At 43.9% G+C, this 12268-nt stretch overlaps 1 protein-coding gene across 1 annotated transcript in view; it reads right to left on the bottom strand.

Annotated features, from left to right (window-relative positions):
• SLC34A2 (solute carrier family 34 member 2) overlaps window positions 1-2769 on the bottom strand; it is a 30520-nt gene extending 27751 nt beyond the window's left edge. The window contains exon 1 of the mRNA XM_054485028.2: window positions 2676-2769. The gene's annotated coding sequence lies outside the window, so the exon portion shown is untranslated. The remainder of the gene's footprint in view (window positions 1-2675) is intronic.
• Window positions 2770-12268: the final 9499 nt, after the last annotated feature.

The raw sequence follows: 12268 nt of genomic DNA, 5'->3' as shown, positions 1-12268 counted from the left end.
TTCTCCTGCCTCAGTCCGCCTCCGCCTCCCAAAGTGCTGGGATTACAGGCATGAGCCACCGTGCCTGGCAGAGATCAGTTTTTTTGTTTTTTTTTGTTTTTTTTTTTTTTGAGATGGAGCCTTGCTCTGTCCCCCAAGCTGGAGTACAGTGGCGTAATCTCAGCTCACTGCAACCTCTGCCTCCAGGGTTCTAGCAATTCTCTTGCCTCAGCCTCCGGAGTACTGGGATTACAGGCGCCCGCCACCACGTCCAGCTAATTTTTGTATTTTTAGTAGAGACAGGGTTTCACTATGGCCAGGCTGGTCTCGAACTCCTGACCTCGTGATCCGCCCACCTTGGCCTCCGGAAGGGATGGGATTACAGGCATGAGCCACTGCACCCAGCCAAGAGATTCGTTTTTTAAAGTTATAAATGTTCCCTTAAAATCCCCTGCTATTGGCCTGGTGTAGTGGCTCATGCGTATAATCTCTGCACTCTGGGAGGCTGGAATGGGATGATACCTTGATCCCAGGGGTTTAAGACCAGCCTGGGCAACATAGAAAGACCTCTGTCTCTACAAAAATTTTTTTAAAAAATTAGCTGGGCGTGGCACATGCTTGTATTCCCAGCTGCTCAGCGGGCTAAGGCAAGGGGGGCTGCCTGAGCCCAGAAAGTCAAGGCTGCAATGAGCAGTGATTGCCACTGCTCTCCAGCCTGGGTGATGGAGGAGACTCTGTCTCAAAAAAGAAAGCAGAAAAAGGCCAGGTGAGACAAAAAAGATCTCAGAGTAGAGAACTGACACACTGATTTTCCCCTAAAAGGAGCAGCCACTCCTCAGCTTTGCCTGGCTGTTGCTGCTGGGAACTGGGGCAAGTGTTGCTACTTTTCTCACATTTCAGAAGCTAGAAATTAAGCCTTTCGGGTAAAATTTTAGAATTTTGGCCAGGCACGGTGGCTCACATCTGTAACCCCAGCACTTTGGGAGGCCTGAGGTGGGCAGTTCACTTGCGGCCAGCGTGGCCAACATGGTGAGACCCTATTTCTACCAAAAATACAAAAATCAACCAGTCGCATAACCCGGTCTCAAAATAAAACAAATAATTTAAAAATAAATGAAAAAATATTCAGAATTTAAGTGTGGGTTGTTTTTTTTTTAAAGCAACTGTAGGAGCCAAGCAAAATCCATGTCAAGCTAAATGCAGCCCACTAGCTGCTTGCTTGCCAGCTTACTACCTCTGCCTGATGCTCATTAGATTTATAAAAATTATTTGAATAGATTGGAAGTTTTGTTATATTAGACAATTGCAATAATTTATAAAAATAAACTAAATATGTTAAAAGTATAAATGAAGTTTAAAATATAAAATATTTTTAAAACGCATTGTTTAAACTTTAGTAAATGTATAAATCATACAAAAATATTTATAAACTGAATTTAAGATGAAGAAAGCAAGAGAGTTTTTAAAAGTTAAAACTTTAACAACCACCGTTGATTCATTATCCACACTTTGCAGATTACCTGCATCAGATGGTGAAACCAGGATGTCAAAACCTATCACTTTTCACCTGTAAACTGTCATCTTTTTTTTTAGATGGAGTCTTGCTGTGTCGCCCAGGCTAGAGTGCAGTGGCACGATCTCCACTCACTACAACCTCCATCTCCTGGGTTCAAGCAATTCTCTGCCTCAGCTTCCTGAGTAGCTGGGATTACAGGCGTGCACCACCACATCCAGCTAATTTTTTTTGTATTTTTAGTAGAGACAGAGTTTCACCATCTTGGTCAGGCTGGTCTTGAACTCCTGACCTCGTGATCCACCCACCTCGGCCTCCCAAACTGCTGGGTTTACTGGCATGAGCCATCATGCCCGGCCGAAACTTTCATCTCTTAACTTTTGATTTCTAAACCTGTAATCTCACTAATTTGGGAAGCAGAGGTGGGAGGACTACATGAGTCCAGGAGCTTAAGACCAGACTGGGCAACATACCGAGACTCTGTCTCTACAAAAACTTCAAAAATAAGCTAGGCAGGGAGATGCCCACCTGGGGCCCTATCTACTTGGGAGGCTGAGGTGGGAAGATAGCTTGAGCAGGAGAGCAACGCTGCAGTGAGCTATGAGCACAGCAAACACTGCACCCCAGCTTGAGTAACAGAGCGAGACCCTGTCTCCAATAAATGTCAAAAGCCTGAACACTCAATTATTAAATTCTCACAGCAACCCTAGATTATCCAGTAATTTTATCGCCATTTTGTAGATGAGGAGTCTGGCTTGGGAGTTTAGATTTTGCCCACGTTTCTGGTCCACTCAGGATTCAAACCAGATTCACAACTCTACCAGCTTCTCATAAGCCTGAGCAAGAATCTGTGGACATTATCTCCTAAATGAGACCCAAGCTCTCCAACAGGCCCCATGGGGAGTTCATTGACACATGAGTGCACTCTCATTTCACTGGACACAGGGACTAGCCCCTTACTCCACTCCCAACAACACACGGAGAGCCTGCCGGGCTGGAAAATGGGGACCTCCTTGACTGGTCACCCCAACTTCCTTCATCATTCCAAGCCCCACACGACACTCTGATACCCCACCCTTCACCGTCTCCCCAGAGACCACCTTTGCCCACTCAGGACTTGAAGAAATTAGTTATACTGTGGTGAAGGTTCCAGATCCCTCAGACCCTGCATTGGTCTTCCTACCTGGAAAGAATTCAGTCCAGAAGAGCTGGAAACAACTGGAGTGAGAGCTGGAGATTGCTCCAGAGCTGGAGACCGCTTCAGAGCTGGAGACCGCTTCAGAGCTGGAGATCGCTTCAGAGCTGGAGACCGCTTCAGAGCTGGAGATCGCTTCAGAGCTGGAGACCGCTTCAGAGCTGGAGACCGCTTCAGAGCTGGAGACCGCTTCAGTCAGAACTGGAAGCCACTAGTCTGAGACCGGGGAAGATATGAGGCCTTAAATAGGTCCCACTTAGCCCCACCCATTCCTGCAATCTCCTTAATTTAATCAACCCAGTCCCACCCTAAGGCGGATTTAATCCCTTCTCTCTGGTTGGAAGCCCCTGTTTTAGAGCTTGTTCTTTGGTTCTACACACACTGACGTCAAACCTCTTGTTCTGGTGACCCGCCTAAGCAGGCCTGTCTGACACACACATATGTGCTATGAGGGCATCAGGGACCGAAACTCTTGGGCCAGCCCACCCTGGCATTCCCCACCAAGGGAGAAGATAGGACATTGGCAAGAAAATTCTAAATTCATCTGAGTAGCTGGGCAAGGTGGTACATGCCTGTGATTCTAGCTCCTCGGGAGGCTGAGATGGAAGGATGGAGAGTTGGAGCCCAGCCTAGGCAAAATAGTGAGACCCTGTTTCCAAAGGAAAAAATAAAGCAAACAACAAAAAAGAAAGCATCTGTAAAACTAACACAGAAGAATAGAGAGGACAAGAATATAGAAGAAAATTCAGAAGAAACTAAAGAAATGAGATGAAACAAGCTCTATAAGATATCAAAACACACTAATAAACTACAATGTAATCAATAATAAATACTAAACTAGTATTTGCATAAATTTGTATTTGTATAAATACAAAATAATAAATAATAAACTACACTCTAATAAATAAATAATAAACTACAATGAACAAAACAATGTGGTAATAACCAAGGAGCAGCAAGATGAATGATTGAATAAAATGACCCAGAAATACATTCCTGCTGTTAGGTTAAAAAGGCATTTCAAATCAATTTTTAAAGTTAAGGATTACTAATAAATTTTCTAGAGTAACCAATTGTCAATTAGAAAAAAAAAATTGACTGAGACATATATCATATCATATATCAAAGTTAATTCCAGGGATGTTGATTTGGGATGGAAAACAATGGAAAAAAATTAATTCCAGGAGAAAGACTTTAAAACCCAGATCACAGAAAAACCATGAATGAGATAACCCAAAAGAGCTATAGATTTGACAATATAGCTATGTAAAAGTAGGCAAACACAGTGGGAAAAAATATCCCCACTGAACAGTATAATAAACAATAGATGGATCAATTATATTTCCAGTTTTCCCTCAAAGGTTCTGTTCATGTGAATCACCAATATCTATTTCATTTCTCCCTCATCACTGTTAGACATTAATGTTTCAAACAAATTGTACTAGCAGGAAGAAGTGTCTTATTCACGGTTTTAATATGTACTTCAAAAATTGGCATTTTTCATGATTGAATTAGTAGATCTATATCTTTTGTGGTGGATTTTCTGCCTATTCCTTTTATTTATGGAACCCTTAGTGTCTGGCTTCGTAATTTTTTTTTATTATTTATTATATATTTTTTGAGACGGAGTCTCACTCTGTCACCCAGGCTGGAGTGCAATGGCGTGATCTCGGCTCATTGAAACCTTCGCCTCCGTGGCTCAAGGGATTCTCCTGTCTCAGGCTCCTGAGTAGCTGGGATTACAGGCGCGTGTCACCATGCCCAGCTAATTTTTGTATTTTTAGTAGAGCAGTGGTTTCATGATGTTGGTCAGGCTGGTGTCGAACTCCTGACCTCATGATCTGCCCACCTCAGCCTCCCAAAGTGCTGGGATTACAGGCGTGAGCCACTGTGCCCGGCCTCTGGCTTTGTAATTTAAATGAACTCAACATTTATTTAGAAACATGACTTTTTTTATCCTTTGACTTAATAATTATATTTACAGATACCCACATAGAAAAAATATTTTATCCTTATGTATGAAAATATTCATTACGGAGTAAAGAATAAAGATAAGAAAGACAAAAACTGCATGTCCAGAATGGGAGAGTGACTTCAGTAAGTTATGACACTTTCACTAGAAAAGCAAGACTATTTGCAGTCACTTTAAAAAATGGCATTTATGGGCCAGGAGTGGTGGCTCAGGCCTGTAATCCCAGCACTTTGGGAGGTCAAGGCGGGGGAATCACGAGGTCAGGAGATTGAGACCATCCTGGCTAACAAGGTGAAACCCCGTCTCTACCAAAAATTCCAAAAATTAGCCGGGCATGGTGGCTCACGCCTGTAATCCCAGTACTTTGGGAGGCCGAGGTGGGCAGATCAGAAGTCACAAGATCCAGACCATCCTGGCTAACAAGGTGAAACCCCGTCTCCGCTAAAAATACTAAAAATTAGCCAGGGGTGGTGGTGGGTGCCTGTAGTCCCAGCTACTCGGGAGGCTGAGGCAGGAGAATGGCGTGAACCCAGGAGGCAGAGCTTGCAGTGAGCCGAGATCGCGCCACTGCACTCCAGCCTGGGCGACAGAGTGAGACTCCGTCTCAAAAACACTCGGTCTCAAAAAAAAGACATTTTTGAAAACCATGTAGCAACATCAAAATGTTTATGATACAACATAACAAAGAAATGATCAATTCAAAACAGAAATATGGGGTGCTATGGTCTGAATGTTTATGACTCCCCTCCCCCACTATTTATGTTGAAACCTAATCATCAAGGTGATGGTATTAGGACCCAGTGTCTTTGGGAGGTGATTAGGTCATGAGGGCTTTGCCCTCATGAATGGGATTAGTGTACTTATAAAAGAGGCCCAAGAAGTCAGGAGTTCAAGACCAGCCTGGCCAACATGGCAAAACCCCATCTCTACTAAAAATACAAAAATTAGCCAGGTGTGATGACAGGTATCTGTGATCCCAGCTATTCAGGAGACTGAGGCAGGAGAATTGCTTGAAGCTGGGAGACCGAAGTTGCAGTAAGCTGAGATCGTGCCACCACTCCAGCTTAGGCAACAGAGCAAGACTCCATCTAAAAAATAAAATAAAATGAAATAAAAAAATAAGAGGCCCAAGAGAGACCCTTGCCACTTCCACCACGTGAAGACATAGCTAGCAGGTGCTGTTCTATGAACCAGGAAGCGCCTCCTCACCAGACACCAAATATGACAATGCCTCAATCTCCAATTTCCCAGCCTTGGAATTCTTAGAAACAAACTTTAAACCTCTGGAATTTTGTTTTGTTTTGTTTTGTTTTTGGTTTTGGTTTTGTTTTTTTGAGACAGAGTTTCACTCATGTTGCCCAGAATGGAGTGCAGTGGCGTGATCTTGGCTCACCACAACCTCTGCCTCCCCGGTTCAAGCGATTCTCCTGCCTCACCCTCCAGAGTAGCTGGGATTACAGGCGCCTGCTACCATATTCGGCTAATTTTTGTACTTTTAGTTGAGACGGGGTTTCGCCATGTTGGCCAGGCTGGTCACGAACTCCTGATCTCAGGCGATTCACCTGCCTCGGCCTCCCAAAGTGCTGGGATTACAGGTGTGAGCTACCACGCCCAGCCTGTTTTTTATAAAATATCCAGTCTATGGTATTTTATTATCACTGCCTGTGGTAAGAAAAAAATAAGGGGAAAAAACAAGCAATGCAACAAAGACAAGATGCATCTAGATTTGTCAGAACGATTGTTTTAGGGAGATAAGATTAAAGGGAGTATTTTAAATGTTCCTTATTTTTCCCAATTTTCTTTGATAGAGGTTTTGTTTTGCGACGCGATGTTTTTTAAAGAGCACACCATCAAACCTTACATTTGATCAATGTACTTTAGTCGTTGAAGGAAAGACACAGAGAAGGAAAAAAGATGTCAAGGAAAATAAAAGATGAAGGGAAAAAGAAAGAGGAGTTGAGATGCTCACAGACAGCCACAAGGCAGACAGGGAATGTGAGTTGAGAAAGACGCTCAGAGATGGGGAAACCAAGCTCAAGAAAATTAAATACTTTGCCCAAGAGTGCCCAACTGGCAAGAAGCAGAACCAACGATTTGCAAACAGGTCTGTCGGACACTGATGCAAAATCAAAGCCTTTGGAGGCTGGGGGATGTGAATGAGTCAAGGAGGACCCCTTACAGGGCAAGGGAATGATAGACAGCACCCACTGAATGGGGCTGAGAGGCAGGGCCAGGGAAAGGCCGGTTCTGTGTGTTTCTGAAGCCCAGCCTGGCTCCCACAATGATGTTAGTGTGGATCTGAAAGCACCTTCTCATTCCTGGAATTAAACCCCTCTCTGCTTAAAATAGCCACAGCACAGGATCTCAGCTAGGGGCAGTTTTGCCCACAGGGGATATTTAGCAAAGCTTTGAGACATTTGTGTTGTCATAACTAAGGGCAAGGAGTGTAACTGGCATCTACTGGTAGAGGCCAGCGATGCTGCTAAAGATCCTATAATACAATGCACAGGACCAACCCCACAACCAAGAATGATCCAGCCCAGAAAGTCATTAGTGCCATAGTCAAGAAATCCTGAGCTGCAAAGAGGCTGCCACTTTGCAATCTCTGTCCTAAATCTATGTCCCATCTACTGCGTGGTGCTGTTTCCAGTCCCGCCTAGGAAGCTTATTGTGTAAAGAATAATTCCTCTCTCCAAGAGACGCAGGGAAATGACCTTTAAGGAAAGTCAAATGGTCAATTTCTTCTTCTAGTCCTCAGCATAGCAGATTCAGGCACTTGGGCATAAATTTGAAATACCTGGTATGACAATATGGAGCCTATATGGAAAAACACAGCTGCCACTTTAACTATAACATAGTATTGGGGACATAGAAATTCCAACACCTTTTAAGAAAAGGGTACACTCTCTGAAATGATGCTGACCTTTGTGCCTGGTATCAGAAAAGCTTCAGCTAATGATCAAGTTCAGGAACCAAGCTGTTGTAATCCAAATGATTTCTGATCCTTCATAAGCCCTCATCCATCTCAAGTTTTACATAGTTGTTTTCTTTGTTTTTTCTTTTTTGAGACTGAGTCTTGCTCTGTCACCCAGGCTGGAGTGCATTGGCAGGATCTCAGCTCACTGCAACTTCTGCCTCCCAGGTTCAAGTGATTCTCCTGCCTCAGCCTCCCAAGCAGCTGGGATTACAGGTGCCTGCTACCACACCTGGCTAATTTTTGTATTTTTAATACAGATGGGGTTTCACCATGTTGGCCAGGCTGGTCTCAAACTCCTGACCTCAAGTGATCTGCCTGCCTCAGCCTCCCAAAGTGCTGGGATGACAGGCATGAGCCACCATGCCCAGCCATCAAACTTTACCTAGTTTTGACTTTGTTTTTTTAAGATGGAGTCTCACTCTGTCGCCCATGCTGGAGTACAGTGGCGTGATGTCAGCTCACTGCAACCTCTGACTCCTGGGTTCAAGCGATTCTCCTGCCTCAGCCTCCTGAGTAGCTGGGATTATAGGCACCTGCCACCACGCCTGGCTAATTTTTGTATTTTTAGTAGAGACAGGATTTCACCATGTTGGTCAGGCTGGTCTCGAACTCCTGACTTCGTGATCTGCCCACCTCAGCCTCTCAAAGTGCTGGGATTACAGGCATGAGCCACCACGACCGGCTTGACATTTTTTATAAACGCTTCTTTCTGGAAACACTTTCCACCCTTGGCTTCTGTGACACTGCACGGTTCTGGGTCCCTCCCAGTTCTTGGTTCGGTTTGTTCTGCCAGTGACTACTTGGCACCCTCCCAGCACCTCCCTCACCCCTGTGAACAAGGTCTCTTCTCTACTTTCTCTAAATTCGGCTGGTAACATATGCCTTGGGGGTCATTCCCCGGGGCTGGCTGGCCTTTTACCACCCTGCTGCCCCCGCAGGCCTGAGACTCACGTGACCAGGGAGATCCTGCCACACAACTCCTGTCCCATCAAGTGGGACAGCAACAGGACATATGAAAGAATTCCATCAAGTTCAAGGTATTTAGGGTTTGATAGAAAAGGTATTTTAACAATCCTAAGAACAGAAAACAAACAAAAAGTCCAGAAAATCTAATCTAATCTATTTTTAAACATCAAGTCTGATTAAAAACTGAAAAATGTCCTCTTGTGAGGGTCGTCTGGGTGGCGATGCAGGCCATGCAGACTTCTGGGAGGAGATGAGGGCCTATCCCTTTCAGAGTTTTGGGGCCCTTGATAGAAGGACTGCAAAAATAGGCTCCAAATTCGGGTGGCATAACCTTCTCCCTTGATTAAATGATATTCTCTTGCCAGAAAAACTAACCCCAGGGGAGATTCAGAATTTAGAAGAGCTACAAGGTAAATCAAACTTAGAATATTCCATTTTTTGTGATGAATTTAAAAATAATCTGTACATGTCTGTCATTTTAATTTCTTGAAATGTTAAGGATAATTTAGCATATTGGCATTTATAGTAGGTTAACCCAATAATTTTTTAAATTTTATTTTTGTTTTTTAATTTTAATTTTATTTATGTATTTATTTATTTTTATTTTTTATTTATTCATTTATTTTTGAGACAGAGTCTCGCTCTGTCACTCAGGCTGGAGGGCAGTGGTGTGATCTCGGCTCACTGCAACCTCTACCTCCCAGTTTCAAGGGATTCTCATGCCTCAGCTTCTGGAGTAGCTGGGATTACAGGCATGCGCCATCATGCCCAGCTAATTTTTGTGTTTTTAGTAGAGATGGGGTTTTGCCATGGATTGCCCAGGCTGCTCTAAAACGCTTAAGCTCAAGTGATCTGCAAGGCCTCGACCTCACAAAGTGCTGGGATTACAGGGAGGATCCACCATGCCAGGCCTAACCTAGTGATTATAATTTAAAATAGGTAATTGAGGCCAAGCACGGTGACTCACGCCTGTAATCCTAGCACTTTGGGAGGCTGAGGCGGGTGGATCACCTGAGGTCAGGAGTTCAAAACCAGCCTGACCAACATAGAGAAACCCCATCTCTACTAAAAATACAAAAGATTAGCCGGGCACGGTGGCGCATGCCTGTAATCCAGCTACTCGGGAGGCTGAGGCAGGAGAATCGCTTGAAATTCCTGGGAGGTGGAGGTTGCAGTGGGCTGAGATCACGCCATTGCACTTCAGCCTGGGCAACGAGTGAAACTCCATCTCTAAATAAATAAATATAAAAATAATTGATTTAGACTTGTGAATTTAAGTTGAAATCTTTTTTTTTCTGCATTGGAACTCTGATTAAGTTGAAATCTCATTAAGTTTGTAAACCATGTTAGAACCCCGATGAGAACTTCAGATCCATCATTTTTAGGTTTAATTCATTAGATTTATAAAAAATTATTCAGATGTATTGGAAGGTTTGTTATATTAGACAATGAAGTAACTTATAAAAATAAACTAAATATATTAAAAGTATAAATGAAGTTTAAAATGTAATTAAAGTGCTTTTAAAATGGGTTGTTTAAACTTTAGTAACTTTAGAAATAGTACAAAAATATTTATAAACTGAATTTAAGAAGATGAAGAAAAGAGAGTTTTTAAAAGTTAAAACTTTAACAAATTTAAAATGCTATTTCAAAACCCAAAACCATTTCTGGAAAATCTTTTCCATGCATAAAACTCAACTGTCAACGGTGCACAAAAAAATAAAAAACAAACAAAAAACACCCATTTGAAACGTGTTTGGCCAGGCGCGGTGGCTCACGCCTGTGATCCCAGCACTTTGGGAGGCTGAGGAGGGTAGATCACTTGAGGTCGGGAATTCGAGACCAGCCTGGCCAAAGAGGTGAAACCCTGTCTCTACTAAAAATACAAAAATTAGCCACGCATGGTGGTGCGTGCTGGGGAGGCTGAGGAAGGAGAATCGCTGGAGCCCAGGAGGCAGAGGTTGCCGTGAGCTGAGATGGCACCACTGCACTCCAGCCTGGGCAACAGAGTAAGACTCCATCTCAAAAAACAAAACAAAACAAAACAAAACAAAAAACAAAGAAAGATGGGTTAAATTAGAATGCAAGTTTTTCTTTAAAAAAAAAAAAAAATTGGGCCGGGTGCGGTGGCTCACGCCTGTTATCTCAGCACTTTGGGAGGCCGAGGCGAGTGGATCATGAGGTCAGGAGATCAAGACCATCCTGGCTAACATGGTGAAATCCCGTCTCTGCTAAAAATACAAAACAAATTAGCCGGGCATGGTGGCAGGCGCCTGTAGTCCCAGCTACTTGGGAGGCTGAAGCAGGAGAATGGCATGAACCCGGGAGGCGGAGCTTGCAGTGAGCTGAGATCGCACCACTGCACTCCAGCCTTGGCGACTCCATCTCAAAAAAAAATATTGGCCCAGCACTGTGGCTCACACCTATAATCCCAGCACTTTGGGAGGCCTAGGCGGGTGGATCACATGAAGTCACATGAGACCAGCCTGGCCAACATGGCAAAACCCCGTCTTTACTAAAAATGCAAAAATTGGTCGGGCGTGGTGGTGCATGTCTGTAATCCCAGCTACTCGGGAGGCTGAGGCAGGAAAATCACTTAAGCCTGGGAGGTGGAGGTTGCAGTGAGCCGAGATCACACCACTGCATTCCAGCCTGGGTGACAGAGTGAAGCTCTGTCTCAAAAAATAAAAATAAAATTTTAAAAATTATTTATTTATTTGTTTTAACTAGTCTCATGACTGGCTATGAATGCAAGTTTTTCTAAGTTTGTGGGTAAATGAATCTTTCTGGGGAGCTTTTTGTGTGTGTTCACAAAGGTCCTTGTCCTAAAGGAATTTAAGAGCCTTTTTTCCTGCAGCAGAAGCAACTTGTCTCTTTCTCTCTCCAGCCCCACAGGACACAGTGGCTGCTGAGAATACCACCTGGGAAGCCACCAGTACCCTACATGTAATACTCTGCAAAACCGTTTCACTAGTGTGACCCTCTCAAGCAAGTACTTCACACAGAGATCACTCTCTACCCAGCAACCCAAATTTTGTCAGCTTTCACCCTCTCTTTTGTCAAAAATATCTGGCCAATTACTTAATTCTGTTTCTCTTCCTATTGAATTCCCTAGTTCTGAAATTACCTGATTCTATTGATCAATTCTACTGGAAATCAACAGAATTTGGTAATTGATTGGAGATTTCCTTCCTCTTTACCACAAGGATCTAAACTGCCATGAGGCCCTAGCAATGCTTCTCTCTCTTTTTAATTTTTCTTGTTTGAGACAGAGTCTTGGCCTGTGGCCCAGGCTGGAGTGCAGTGGCGCAATCCCGGCTCACTGCAACCTCCACCTCCCGGGTTCAAGCTATTCTCATGCTTCAGCCTCCTGAGTAGCTGGGATTACAGGCACACACCACCATACTTAGCTAAGTTTTGTATTTTTAGTAGAGATGGGGTTTCACCATGTTGGCCAGTCTGGTCTTGAATTCCTGACCTCAAGTGATTCACCTGCCTCAGCCTCCCAAGTGCTGGGATTACAAGCGTGAGCCACCACACCTGGCCTGCTTCCCCCTTAATGTTCCCTATTTTATTTCCTTTCTCCCAGTCCTGCCTTCTCCCCTCTGCCCCTCACACTAGTATCAGCACAGCCCTGGACCAATAGCTCTCCATGCCACTCTGCTG

This window comes from Pongo pygmaeus, chromosome 3 (genome assembly GCF_028885625.2).
Source record: "Pongo pygmaeus isolate AG05252 chromosome 3, NHGRI_mPonPyg2-v2.0_pri, whole genome shotgun sequence".
Classification (NCBI taxonomy): Eukaryota; Metazoa; Chordata; class Mammalia; order Primates; family Hominidae; genus Pongo; species Pongo pygmaeus.
Note: the sequence above shows the minus strand (reverse complement) of the source record. Positions and strands in the feature narration are given on the sequence as shown.